The sequence below is a fragment of the Aedes aegypti genome, chromosome 2, assembly GCF_002204515.2.
Source record: "Aedes aegypti strain LVP_AGWG chromosome 2, AaegL5.0 Primary Assembly, whole genome shotgun sequence".
NCBI classification, from domain to species: Eukaryota; Metazoa; Arthropoda; class Insecta; order Diptera; family Culicidae; genus Aedes; species Aedes aegypti.
In genome coordinates this window covers 304,782,552-304,795,893 of record NC_035108.1, presented here as the reverse complement: position 1 = coordinate 304,795,893, position 13,342 = coordinate 304,782,552, and the positions used below count along the sequence as shown (strand labels likewise).

The 13,342-nt window shown below is 36.4% G+C and overlaps 2 long non-coding RNA genes across 2 annotated transcripts; one reads left to right on the top strand and one right to left on the bottom strand.

Moving 5' to 3' along the window:
• Positions 1–2,022: 2,022 nt before the first annotated feature.
• Positions 2,023–2,947, bottom strand: LOC110675735. The gene is made up of 2 exons (XR_002499746.1): positions 2,527–2,947; positions 2,023–2,468 (listed from the first exon to the last, which is right to left on the bottom strand). It is a non-coding gene; the product is annotated as an uncharacterized LOC110675735 (long non-coding RNA).
• A 7,940-nt stretch (positions 2,948–10,887) lies between these two features.
• Positions 10,888–11,819, top strand: LOC110676701. The gene is made up of 2 exons (XR_002500635.1): positions 10,888–11,314; positions 11,374–11,819. It is a non-coding gene; the product is annotated as an uncharacterized LOC110676701 (long non-coding RNA).
• The last annotated feature ends 1,523 nt before the right edge of the window (positions 11,820–13,342 follow it).

Genomic DNA, 13,342 nt, shown 5'->3' with positions numbered 1-13,342 from the left:
TAGCACCGGGTTGAGTGAACCACGTATCGTATAAGAATGTGCATTCAAAATCACATATTTATGCGTCCAAAATCAGAATCACACAAGATGCCATATTAAGCGTTATTAATGTCAATACAATTTCTATATAAATCCCCAATACGATTCATTAACGACAATCTGTGTTGACAACAAAACATGTCGTAAATAGTGCAACATAGAATCGCGTTATGTTATATAAACTGACAGATCATATATCAATCCAGGAAGCATCGTTTGAAATCGCAATAACTTAGCAAAAATTTCCATCCAAACTTTGTCTATCTGCTGACGATGGGCCTCAAAGAACAACAAAGTATGTGTCGCTGTACATGAAACATGTATTAATATTGGCAAATAATCACCCATTAGATATGCAACCCTTCGTAGTACAGTGATTAGGTGCCTGATTCCTGATCCAGAGGTCCCGCATTCGAGACTCGCTGGATTTTTTTTTTATTTTCATCCAAATTTTGTGGCATCGTATATCTGATCGTAGAAAGTCCGAAAAAGTCGTGCCAAGTACGCAAATAGCCTCCACTTTAGTAGGTATATAGCCTTTTCGTGCATTCTATACGATTGAGTTGATTCATATAGAATGATGTATAACAAAAGTTATACCAACCAAAATGTTGACTGGGAACCAGTAATCGAATGTGTAAGTCCTTGTTTCCAAGCAAATGAATGGACCAGGATGGAAACTATCACCACTGGGAGATAAAGGAGGACCTTCTTTTCATCGTAGCATAGTTGAATAACGTTAAAATCCATTCGTTTCCGCGGTAACTACAAGCAACACACTCGGCTACCAATGAGTTTTAGGGCGAGATCATAAGTTATGCGAGAATAATCGATTGATAATTGGGTCCTAAAATTTTAAATGAATTCTTGTTTCTTTTAACCACTTTAGCAATTTTTCCAGGTCAAATATAGACTATAACATATTTAAACCTTAATTTTAAAAATTATTCCAAATATGAACCTTGACACTTTTGACCATGTTTGACGTTCACTTTGTCGACAAAAATGCCACAAGGGGTTTAGTTTCACCACTGGGATTGTTCCTATCTGACATTTCGGAAGGGACACGGAAAACAAAATATACCCAATATTTGAGTTTAAACCAAGGGGTATGACAAAATCTCAAAAATTATTTTTTGGGCTTAAACAAACAAAAATCATTTAAAAATTGTGTAAACATGTGTTTTTGGCCTTAACTTAAGCGTTTGGTACTAAAATTGAGACAGGGCTTCAGGACCCTATTACCTAATTTTTGAATTGAAAAATTGAATTTCGAACGTAAACTAACAACTTAAGTGGGCTTCGTGCCAAAGTTCGTGGCCGAGTGTTGTGATTCGTCTTACCTACTCTATATCACAGACAAACAGACGTCACACTCTCATCGTTGTCCATCGACCACCTTTTTAACGGTCGATTCAAAAATATGGTAGGTGGCCGATCCGCCACCCGCAGCGCTCGTATCGTTTTCGTTCGTGTTTGACGTTTACACACTACCGCCATCTGTTGGCCCGTAGGCCAAACACCCCGCATAAATAAGAACCATATTTGTACAGTTTCCGAAATCATCCTCAACCATTCGCGACAGTATCTAAACAGTTTCGTATAGCACCAAAAATAACAATAAGTCCACCTTACCACAAACTGTTTCGACAGATTGACAAATGGTAAATTGAAAAATAACAATGTGGGTAATAGGCGGTTAAGTTATGTAACCATTCAAAATCAGCAATTTTCCCGAACAAAATTTTCTGTTTACAGTTTAACAAATGGTGGATATATTATCCATTTTTCTACAAATCTACTGTAACGCAAACAGTTCCAGAACAGTTGAACAATATATTCGTAACAAGAACAAATAACGTATATGCAATGATTGATTTATGGTGCGTTATTGTATTTTTACCAAATACTATACTGTCCAGTTACGTGTATACTGTAAAACTGGTATCATTGTCATTTAAAATTAAATAATAACGCAACATATTATTTAGGATGCTACTACTTATTTTATTATATGCAAGACGTTTGTTATTAGCATCGAAACCAAACTTCAAATTTTCTTGAGCACAAATCTAAAAACCCAGACACCGTTCACGCTGAAAATTTGATCGATTGGTCACCACCAGCGAGTGACAAATCGATCAAGTCTTCAGCTCGAACGGATGTCTGGTTCTCCAGATTAATGCTCTTGAAAATTTGAACTGTCGTTTCAAATTCATTTCACCTTAAATCAAAAATTGTTAGATTGAAAGATTATTCACTATAATACATGTTTTTTTAACTCTTATCACATTCCCGTTCTGGAGTGAAACCCATAGTTGTCTCCTAAGTGATGGCCCTCTTGTGTCAACGATTCTCTGCTGCGGGTTCGGTTGCGGGCCGAAATTCCTGGGTATTGTGTCATTTAGCGATAGTCGAATTCGTCGAAACTAAAACGGAGGTGAATTATTAAATAATATTCTAACACGTAGGCTTATCGAATCTTACATGATCATTCCATTCACGTAGGTGGTGGCACATTCAGGTTCCTGCTTCTTGGGTGCTCCGAGACTCGGTTTCTGGAGTTTTCTAGCAATCTGCTTGCTCCCATCAGTTCTTGGGTGATTATCGTCATATCTCGAGCTTTTTTCCTGAACGGAACGACCTGGGTTAAATGCGCTAGCAATTTTGCTAGCGCAAAATGACAACAATGCTGATAGGGCACCAAACGTCAATGGATATGTACCGCTGTATCGCGCTAGCAAAAACATTGTTACTGCAGCATCAAAACACCAAATCTGTTTTTGCGTAAACATGTGGTCAATAAACCAGTGCACGAGTTCATTATTTAACGTTTAAGTGGTGCCGTGTTATTTATGTGACCATGGATTACTAACAATTATTATAGGAGATCAAGCAAGCATTTTGTTTCTTCTCTAATAACTTCGTGAAATTCAACTTTGAACATAAGGAAGCAAAAACTGGCCAATTTCGAAGAGTAAAACCTCTCTGGAAATCTCTCAGATCAAAGATATAACATCAATCTAGATGCCCACGGTGTCCGTTTTTCCAGTCAGGCTCTGAATTTTTTGCAATAGTGCAACAAAATGACTATTTTTGCATATATGATCTGTATAAGAAATCAACATCGACTATTGAAAAAAAGTCCAACTTTTGGAAAAACACCTCTCTGGAAATCTCTCAGATCAAAGATATAACATCAATCTAGATGCCCACGGTGTCCGTTTTTTCCAGTCAGCTCTGAATTTTTTGCAATAGTGCAACAAAAATGACTATTTTTGCATATATGATCTGTATAAGAAATCAACATCGACTATTGAAAAAAAGTCCAACTTTTGGAAAAACACCTCTCTGGGAAATCTCTCAGATCAAAGATATAACATCAATCTAGATGCCCACGGTGTCCGATTTTCCAGTCAGGCTCTGATTTATTTGCAATAGTGCATCAAAAGTGACTAATTTTTGCATATACGACCTGTATAAGAAATCAACATGCACTATTGAGAAAATAGTCCAACTTTTGGAAAAACACCTCTCTGGAAATCTCTCAGATCAAAGATATAACATCAATCTAGATGCCCACGGTGTCCGTTTTTCCAGTCAGGCTCTGAATTTTTTGCAATAGTGCAACAAAAATGACTATTTTTGCATATATGATCTGTATAAGAAATCAACACCGACTATTGAAAAAAAGTCCAACTTTTGGAAAAAACACCTCTCTGGAAATCTCTCAGATCAAAGATATAACATCAATCTAGATGCCCACGGTGTCCGATTTTCCAGTCAGGCTCTGAATTTTTTGCAATAGTGCAACAAAATGACTATTTTTGCATATATGATCTGTATAAGAAATCAACATCGACTATTGAAAAAAAGTCCAACTTTTGGAAAAACACCTCTCTGGAAATCTCTCAGATCAAAGATATAAACATCAATCTAGATGCCCACGGTGTCCGATTTTCCAGTCAGGCTCTGATTTTATTTGCAATAGTGCATCAAAAGTGACTATTTTTACATATACGACCTGTATAAGAAATCAACACCGACTATTGAAAAAAAAGTCCAACTTTTGGAAAAACACCTCTCTGGAAATCTCTCAGATCAAAGATATAACATCAATCTAGATGCCCACGGTGTCCGATTTTCCAGTCAGGCTCTGATTTTATTTGCAATAGTGCATCAAAAGTGACTATTTTTACATATACGACCTGTATAAGAAATCAACACCGACTATTGAAAAAAAGTCCAACTTTTGGAAAAACACCTCTCTGGAAATCTCTCAGATCAAAGATATAACATCAATCTAGATGCCCACGGTGTCCGATTTTCCAGTCAGGCTCTGATTTTATTTGCAATAGTGCATCAAAAGTGACTATTTTTACATATACGACCTGTATAAGAAATCAACATCGACTATTGAAAAAAAGTCCAACTTTTGGAAAAACACCTCTCTGGAAATCTCTCAGATCAAAGATATAACATCAATCTAGATGCCCACGGTGTCCGATTTTCCAGTCAGGCTCTGATTTTATTTGCAATAGTGCATCAAAAGTGACTATTTTTACATATACGACCTGTATAAGAAATCAACATGCACTATTGAGAAATAGTCCAACTTTTGGAAAAACACCTCTCTGGAAATCTCTCAGATCAAAGATATAACATCAATCTAGATGCCCACGGTGTCCGATTTTCCAGTCAGGCTCTGAATTTTTTGCAATAGTGCAACAAAAATGACTATTTTTGCATATATGATCTGTATAAGAAATCAACATCGACTATTGAAAAAAAGTCCAACTTTTGGAAAAACACCTCTCTGGAAATCTCTCAGATCAAAGATATAACATCAATCTAGATGCCCACGGTGTCCGATTTTCCAGTCAGGCTCTGATTTTATTTGCAATAGTGCATCAAAAGTGACTATTTTTACATATACGACCTGTATAAGAAATCAACATGCACTATTGAGAAATAGTCCAACTTTTGGAAAAACACCTCTCTGGAAATCTCTCAGATCAAAGATATAACATCAATCTAGATGCCCACGGTGTCCGTTTTTCCAGTCAGGCTCTGAATTTTTTGCAATAGTGCAACAAAAATGACTATTTTTGCATATATGATCTGTATAAGAAATCAACATCGACTATTGAAAAAAAGTCCAACTTTTGGAAAAACACCTCTCTGGAAATCTCTCAGATCAAAGATATAACATCAATCTAGATGCCCACGGTGTCCGTTTTTCCAGTCAGGCTCTGAATTTTTTGCAATAGTGCAACAAAAATGACTATTTTTGCATATATGATCTGTATAAGAAATCAACATCGACTATTGAAAAAAAGTCCAACTTTTGGAAAAACACCTCTCTGGAAATCTCTCAGATCAAAGATATAACATCAATCTAGATGCCCACGGTGTCCGATTTTCCAGTCAGGCTCTGATTTTATTTGCAATAGTGCATCAAAAGTGACTATTTTTGCATATACGACCTGTATAAGAAATCAACATGCACTATTGAGAAATAGTCCAACTTTTGGAAAAACACCTCTCTGGAAATCTCTCAGATCAAAGATATAACATCAATCTAGATGCCCACGGTGTCCGTTTTTCCAGTCAGGCTCTGAATTTTTTGCAATAGTGCAACAAAAATGACTATTTTTGCATATATGATCTGTATAAGAAATCAACATCGACTATTGAAAAAAAGTCCAACTTTTGGAAAAACACCTCTCTGGAAATCTCTCAGATCAAAGATATAACATCAATCTAGATGCCCACGGTGTCCGTTTTTCCAGTCAGGCTCTGAATTTTTTGCAATAGTGCAACAAAAATGACTATTTTTGCATATATGATCTGTATAAGAAATCAACATCGACTATTGAAAAAAAGTCCAACTTTTGGAAAAAACACCTCTCTGGAAATCTCTCAGATCAAAGATATAACATCAATCTAGATGCCCACGGTGTCCGATTTTCCAGTCAGGCTCTGATTTTATTTGCAATAGTGCATCAAAAGTGACTATTTTTGCATATACGACCTGTATAAGAAATCAACATGCACTATTGAGAAATAGTCCAACTTTTGGAAAAACACCTCTCTGGAAATCTCTCAGATCAAAGATATAACATCAATCTAGATGCCCACGGTGTCCGTTTTTCCAGTCAGGCTCTGAATTTTTTGCAATAGTGCAACAAAAATGACTATTTTTGCATATATGATCTGTATAAGAAATCAACATCGACTATTGAAAAAAAGTCCAACTTTTGGAAAAACACCTCTCTGGAAATCTCTCAGATCAAAGATATAACATCAATCTAGATGCCCACGGTGTCCGATTTTCCAGTCAGGCTCTGATTTTATTTGCAATAGTGCATCAAAAGTGACTATTTTTACATATACGACCTGTATAAGAAATCAACATGCACTATTGAGAAATAGTCCAACTTTTGGAAAAACACCTCTCTGGAAATCTCTCAGATCAAAGATATAACATCAATCTAGATGCCCACGGTGTCCGTTTTTCCAGTCAGGCTCTGAATTTTTTGCAATAGTGCAACAAAAATGACTATTTTTGCATATATGATCTGTATAAGAAATCAACATCGACTATTGAAAAAAAGTCCAACTTTTGGAAAAACACCTCTCTGGAAATCTCTCAGATCAAAGATATAACATCAATCTAGATGCCCACGGTGTCCGTTTTTCCAGTCAGGCTCTGAATTTTTTGCAATAGTGCAACAAAAATGACTATTTTTGCATATATGATCTGTATAAGAAATCAACATCGACTATTGAAAAAAAGTCCAACTTTTGGAAAAACACCTCTCTGGAAATCTCTCAGATCAAAGATATAACATCAATCTAGATGCCCACGGTGTCCGATTTTCCAGTCAGGCTCTGATTTTATTTGCAATAGTGCATCAAAAGTGACTATTTTTGCATATACGACCTGTATAAGAAATCAACATGCACTATTGAGAAATAGTCCAACTTTTGGAAAAACACCTCTCTGGAAATCTCTCAGATCAAAGATATAACATCAATCTAGATGCCCACGGTGTCCGTTTTTCCAGTCAGGCTCTGAATTTTTTGCAATAGTGCAACAAAAATGACTATTTTTGCATATATGATCTGTATAAGAAATCAACATCGACTATTGAAAAAAAGTCCAACTTTTGGAAAAACACCTCTCTGGAAATCTCTCAGATCAAAGATATAACATCAATCTAGATGCCCACGGTGTCCGATTTTCCAGTCAGGCTCTGATTTTATTTGCAATAGTGCATCAAAAGTGACTATTTTTACATATACGACCTGTATAAGAAATCAACATGCACTATTGAGAAATAGTCCAACTTTTGGAAAAACACCTCTCTGGAAATCTCTCAGATCAAAGATATAACATCAATCTAGATGCCCACGGTGTCCGTTTTTCCAGTCAGGCTCTGAATTTTTTGCAATAGTGCAACAAAAATGACTATTTTTGCATATATGATCTGTATAAGAAATCAACATCGACTATTGAAAAAAAGTCCAACTTTTGGAAAAACACCTCTCTGGAAATCTCTCAGATCAAAGATATAACATCAATCTAGATGCCCACGGTGTCCGTTTTTCCAGTCAGGCTCTGAATTTTTTGCAATAGTGCAACAAAAATGACTATTTTTGCATATATGATCTGTATAAGAAATCAACATCGACTATTGAAAAAAAGTCCAACTTTTGGAAAAACACCTCTCTGGAAATCTCTCAGATCAAAGATATAACATCAATCTAGATGCCCACGGTGTCCGATTTTCCAGTCAGGCTCTGATTTTATTTGCAATAGTGCATCAAAAGTGACTATTTTTGCATATACGACCTGTATAAGAAATCAACATGCACTATTGAGAAATAGTCCAACTTTTGGAAAAACACCTCTCTGGAAATCTCTCAGATCAAAGATATAACATCAATCTAGATGCCCACGGTGTCCGTTTTTCCAGTCAGGCTCTGAATTTTTTGCAATAGTGCAACAAAAATGACTATTTTTGCATATATGATCTGTATAAGAAATCAACATCGACTATTGAAAAAAAGTCCAACTTTTGGAAAAACACCTCTCTGGAAATCTCTCAGATCAAAGATATAACATCAATCTAGATGCCCACGGTGTCCGTTTTTCCAGTCAGGCTCTGAATTTTTTGCAATAGTGCAACAAAAATGACTATTTTTGCATATATGATCTGTATAAGAAATCAACATCGACTATTGAAAAAAAGTCCAACTTTTGGAAAAACACCTCTCTGGAAATCTCTCAGATCAAAGATATAACATCAATCTAGATGCCCACGGTGTCCGATTTTCCAGTCAGGCTCTGATTTTATTTGCAATAGTGCATCAAAAGTGACTATTTTTGCATATACGACCTGTATAAGAAATCAACATGCACTATTGAGAAATAGTCCAACTTTTGGAAAAACACCTCTCTGGAAATCTCTCAGATCAAAGATATAACATCAATCTAGATGCCCACGGTGTCCGTTTTTCCAGTCAGGCTCTGAATTTTTTGCAATAGTGCAACAAAAATGACTATTTTTGCATATATGATCTGTATAAGAAATCAACATCGACTATTGAAAAAAAGTCCAACTTTTGGAAAAACACCTCTCTGGAAATCTCTCAGATCAAAGATATAACATCAATCTAGATGCCCACGGTGTCCGATTTTCCAGTCAGGCTCTGATTTTATTTGCAATAGTGCATCAAAAGTGACTATTTTTACATATACGACCTGTATAAGAAATCAACACCGACTATTGAAAAAAAGTCCAACTTTTGGAAAAACACCTCTCTGGAAATCTCTCAGATCAAAGATATAACATCAATCTAGATGCCCACGGTGTCCGATTTTCCAGTCAGGCTCTGATTTTATTTGCAATAGTGCATCAAAAGTGACTATTTTTACATATACGACCTGTATAAGAAATCAACACCGACTATTGAAAAAAAGTCCAACTTTTGGAAAAAACACCTCTCTGGAAATCTCTCAGATCAAAGATATAACATCAATCTAGATGCCCACGGTGTCCGTTTTTCCAGTCAGGCTCTGAATTTTTTGCAATAGTGCAACAAAAATGACTATTTTTGCATATATGATCTGTATAAGAAATCAACACCGACTATTGAAAAAAAGTCCAACTTTTGGAAAAAACACCTCTCTGGAAATCTCTCAGATCAAAGATATAACATCAATCTAGATGCCCACGGTGTCCGATTTTCCAGTCAGGCTCTGAATTTTTTGCAATAGTGCAACAAAAATGACTATTTTTGCATATATGATCTGTATAAGAAATCAACATCGACTATTGAAAAAAAGTCCAACTTTTGGAAAAACACCTCTCTGGAAATCTCTCAGATCAAAGATATAACATCAATCTAGATGCCCACGGTGTCCGATTTTCCAGTCAGGCTCTGATTTTATTTGCAATAGTGCATCAAAAGTGACTATTTTTACATATACGACCTGTATAAGAAATCAACACCGACTATTGAAAAAAAGTCCAACTTTTGGAAAAACACCTCTCTGGAAATCTCTCAGATCAAAGATATAACATCAATCTAGATGCCCACGGTGTCCGATTTTCCAGTCAGGCTCTGATTTTATTTGCAATAGTGCATCAAAAGTGACTATTTTTACATATACGACCTGTATAAGAAATCAACACCGACTATTGAAAAAAAGTCCAACTTTTGGAAAAACACCTCTCTGGAAATCTCTCAGATCAAAGATATAACATCAATCTAGATGCCCACGGTGTCCGATTTTCCAGTCAGGCTCTGATTTTATTTGCAATAGTGCATCAAAAGTGACTATTTTTACATATACGACCTGTATAAGAAATCAACATCGACTATTGAAAAAAAGTCCAACTTTTGGAAAAACACCTCTCTGGAAATCTCTCAGATCAAAGATATAACATCAATCTAGATGCCCACGGTGTCCGATTTTCCAGTCAGGCTCTGATTTTATTTGCAATAGTGCATCAAAAGTGACTATTTTTACATATACGACCTGTATAAGAAATCAACATGCACTATTGAGAAATAGTCCAACTTTTGGAAAAACACCTCTCTGGAAATCTCTCAGATCAAAGATATAACATCAATCTAGATGCCCACGGTGTCCGTTTTTCCAGTCAGGCTCTGAATTTTTTGCAATAGTGCAACAAAAATGACTATTTTTGCATATATGATCTGTATAAGAAATCAACACCGACTATTGAAAAAAAGTCCAACTTTTGGAAAAACACCTCTCTGGAAATCTCTCAGATCAAAGATATAACATCAATCTAGATGCCCACGGGCTCCGTTTTCCCAGTTAGGCTCTGATTTTTTTGCAATAGAACATGCACTATTGAACAAAAGTCTTCTACTGGCCTATGGAAACGAGTGAATTCGGCACCGGTCAAACGTCAAATTCGTGAACGCGTGCATTGATCCATAGTGCATCAAAAGTGACTATTTTTGCATATATGACCTGTATAAGAAATCATCAAAATTATTCAAATGCTTCTGTATTCTTAACTGACTCATTGTCGCGCCTTCGTATTCTGTTCACAGGAGGAAAACTTGTTCCGCAGATACAGCATCAGCGCGTTCCTTCTGGCAGTGCTCGAACGCGTAAGGGCCCATTCACAAATTCAACCGAAAAGTCGAAAAGTACCTATTTCTTGGTTCTGGGAAACATGACTATGTGTTGGTCCCCATATAAAAATTGCAATATAGTGGGGGAGGGTGTGGGTGGGTTGGTTGAAATTGGCCAGTTTTTGCTTCCTTATGTTCAAAGTTGAATTTCACGAAGTTATTAGAGAAGAAACAAAATGCTTGCTTGATCTCCTATAATAATTGTTAGTAATCCATGGTCACATAAATAACACGGCACCACTTAAACGTTAAATAATGAACTCGTGCACTGGTTTATTGACCACATGTTTACGCAAAAACAGATTTGGTGTTTTGATGCTGCAGTAACAATGTTTTTGCTAGCGCGATACAGCGGTACATATCCATTGACGTTTGGTGCCCTATCAGCATTGTTGTCATTTTGCGCTAGCAAAATTGCTAGCGCATTTAACCCAGGTCGTTCCGTTCAGGAAAAAAGCTCGAGATATGACGATAATCACCCAAGAACTGATGGGAGCAAGCAGATTGCTAGAAAACTCCAGAAACCGAGTCTCGGAGCACCCAAGAAGCAGGAACCTGAATGTGCCACCACCTACGTGAATGGAATGATCATGTAAGATTCGATAAGCCTACGTGTTAGAATATTATTTAATAATTCACCTCCGTTTTTAGTTTCGACGAATTCGACTATCGCTAAATGACACAATACCCAGGAATTTCGGCCCGCAACCGAACCCGCAGCAGAGAATCGTTGACACAAGAGGGCCATCACTTAGGAGACAACTATGGGTTTCACTCCAGAACGGGAATGTGATAAGAGTTAAAAAAACATGTATTATAGTGAATAATCTTTCAATCTAACAATTTTTGATTTAAGGTGAAATGAATTTGAAACGACAGTTCAAATTTTCAAGAGCATTAATCTGGAGAACCAGACATCCGTTCGAGCTGAAGACTTGATCGATTTGTCACTCGCTGGTGGTGACCAATCGATCAAATTTTCAGCGTGAACGGTGTCTGGGTTTTTAGATTTGTGCTCAAGAAAATTTGAAGTTTGGTTTCGATGCTAATAACAAACGTCTTGCATATAATAAAATAAGTAGTAGCATCCTAAATAATATGTTGCGTTATTATTTAATTTTAAATGACAATGATACCAGTTTTACAGTATACACGTAACTGGACAGTATAGTATTTGGTAAAAATACAATAACGCACCATAAATCAATCATTGCATATACGTTATTTGTTCTTGTTACGAATATATTGTTCAACTGTTCTGGAACTGTTTGCGTTACAGTAGATTTGTAGAAAAATGGATAATATATCCACCATTTGTTAAACTGTAAACAGAAAATTTTGTTCGGGAAAATTGCTGATTTTGAATGGTTACATAACTTAACCGCCTATTACCCACATTGTTATTTTTCAATTTACCATTTGTCAATCTGTCGAAACAGTTTGTGGTAAGGTGGACTTATTGTTATTTTTGGTGCTATACGAAACTGTTTAGATACTGTCGCGAATGGTTGAGGATGATTTCGGAAACTGTACAAATATGGTTCTTATTTATGCGGGGTGTTTGGCCTACGGGCCAACAGATGGCGGTAGTGTGTAAACGTCAAACACGAACGAAAACGATACGAGCGCTGCGGGTGGCGGATCGGCCACCTACCATATTTTTGAATCGACCGTTAAAAAGGTGGTCGATGGACAACGATGAGAGTGTGACGTCTGTTTGTCTGTGATATAGAGTAGGTAAGACGAATCACAACACTCGGCCACGAACTTTGGCACGAAGCCCACTTAAGTTGTTAGTTTACGTTCGAAATTCAATTTTTCAATTCAAAAATTAGGTAATAGGGTCCTGAAGCCCTGTCTCAATTTTAGTACCAAACGCTTAAGTTAAGGCCAAAAACACATGTTTACACAATTTTTAAATGATTTTTGTTTGTTTAAGCCCAAAAAATAATTTTTGAGATTTTGTCATACCCCTTGGTTTAAACTCAAATATTGGGTATATTTTGTTTTCCGTGTCCCTTCCGAAATGTCAGATAGGAACAATCCCAGTGGTGAAACTAAACCCCTTGTGGCATTTTTGTCGACAAAGTGAACGTCAAACATGGTCAAAAGTGTCAAGGTTCATATTTGGAATAATTTTTAAAATTAAGGTTTAAATATGTTATAGTCTATATTTGACCTGGAAAAATTGCTAAAGTGGTTAAAAGAAACAAGAATTCATTTAAAATTTTAGGACCCAATTATCAATCGATTATTCTCGCATAACTTATGATCTCGCCCTAAAACTCATTGGTAGCCGAGTGTGTTGCTTGTAGTTACCGCGGAAACGAATGGATTTTAACGTTATTCAACTATGCTACGATGAAAAGAAGGTCCTCCTTTATCTCCCAGTGGTGATAGTTTCCATCCTGGTCCATTCATTTGCTTGGAAACAAGGACTTACACATTCGATTACTGGTTCCCAGTCAACATTTTGGTTGGTATAACTTTTGTTATACATCATTCTATATGAATCAACTCAATCGTATAGAATGCACGAAAAGGCTATATACCTACTAAAGTGGAGGCTATTTGCGTACTTGGCACGACTTTTTCGGACTTTCTACGATCAGATATACGA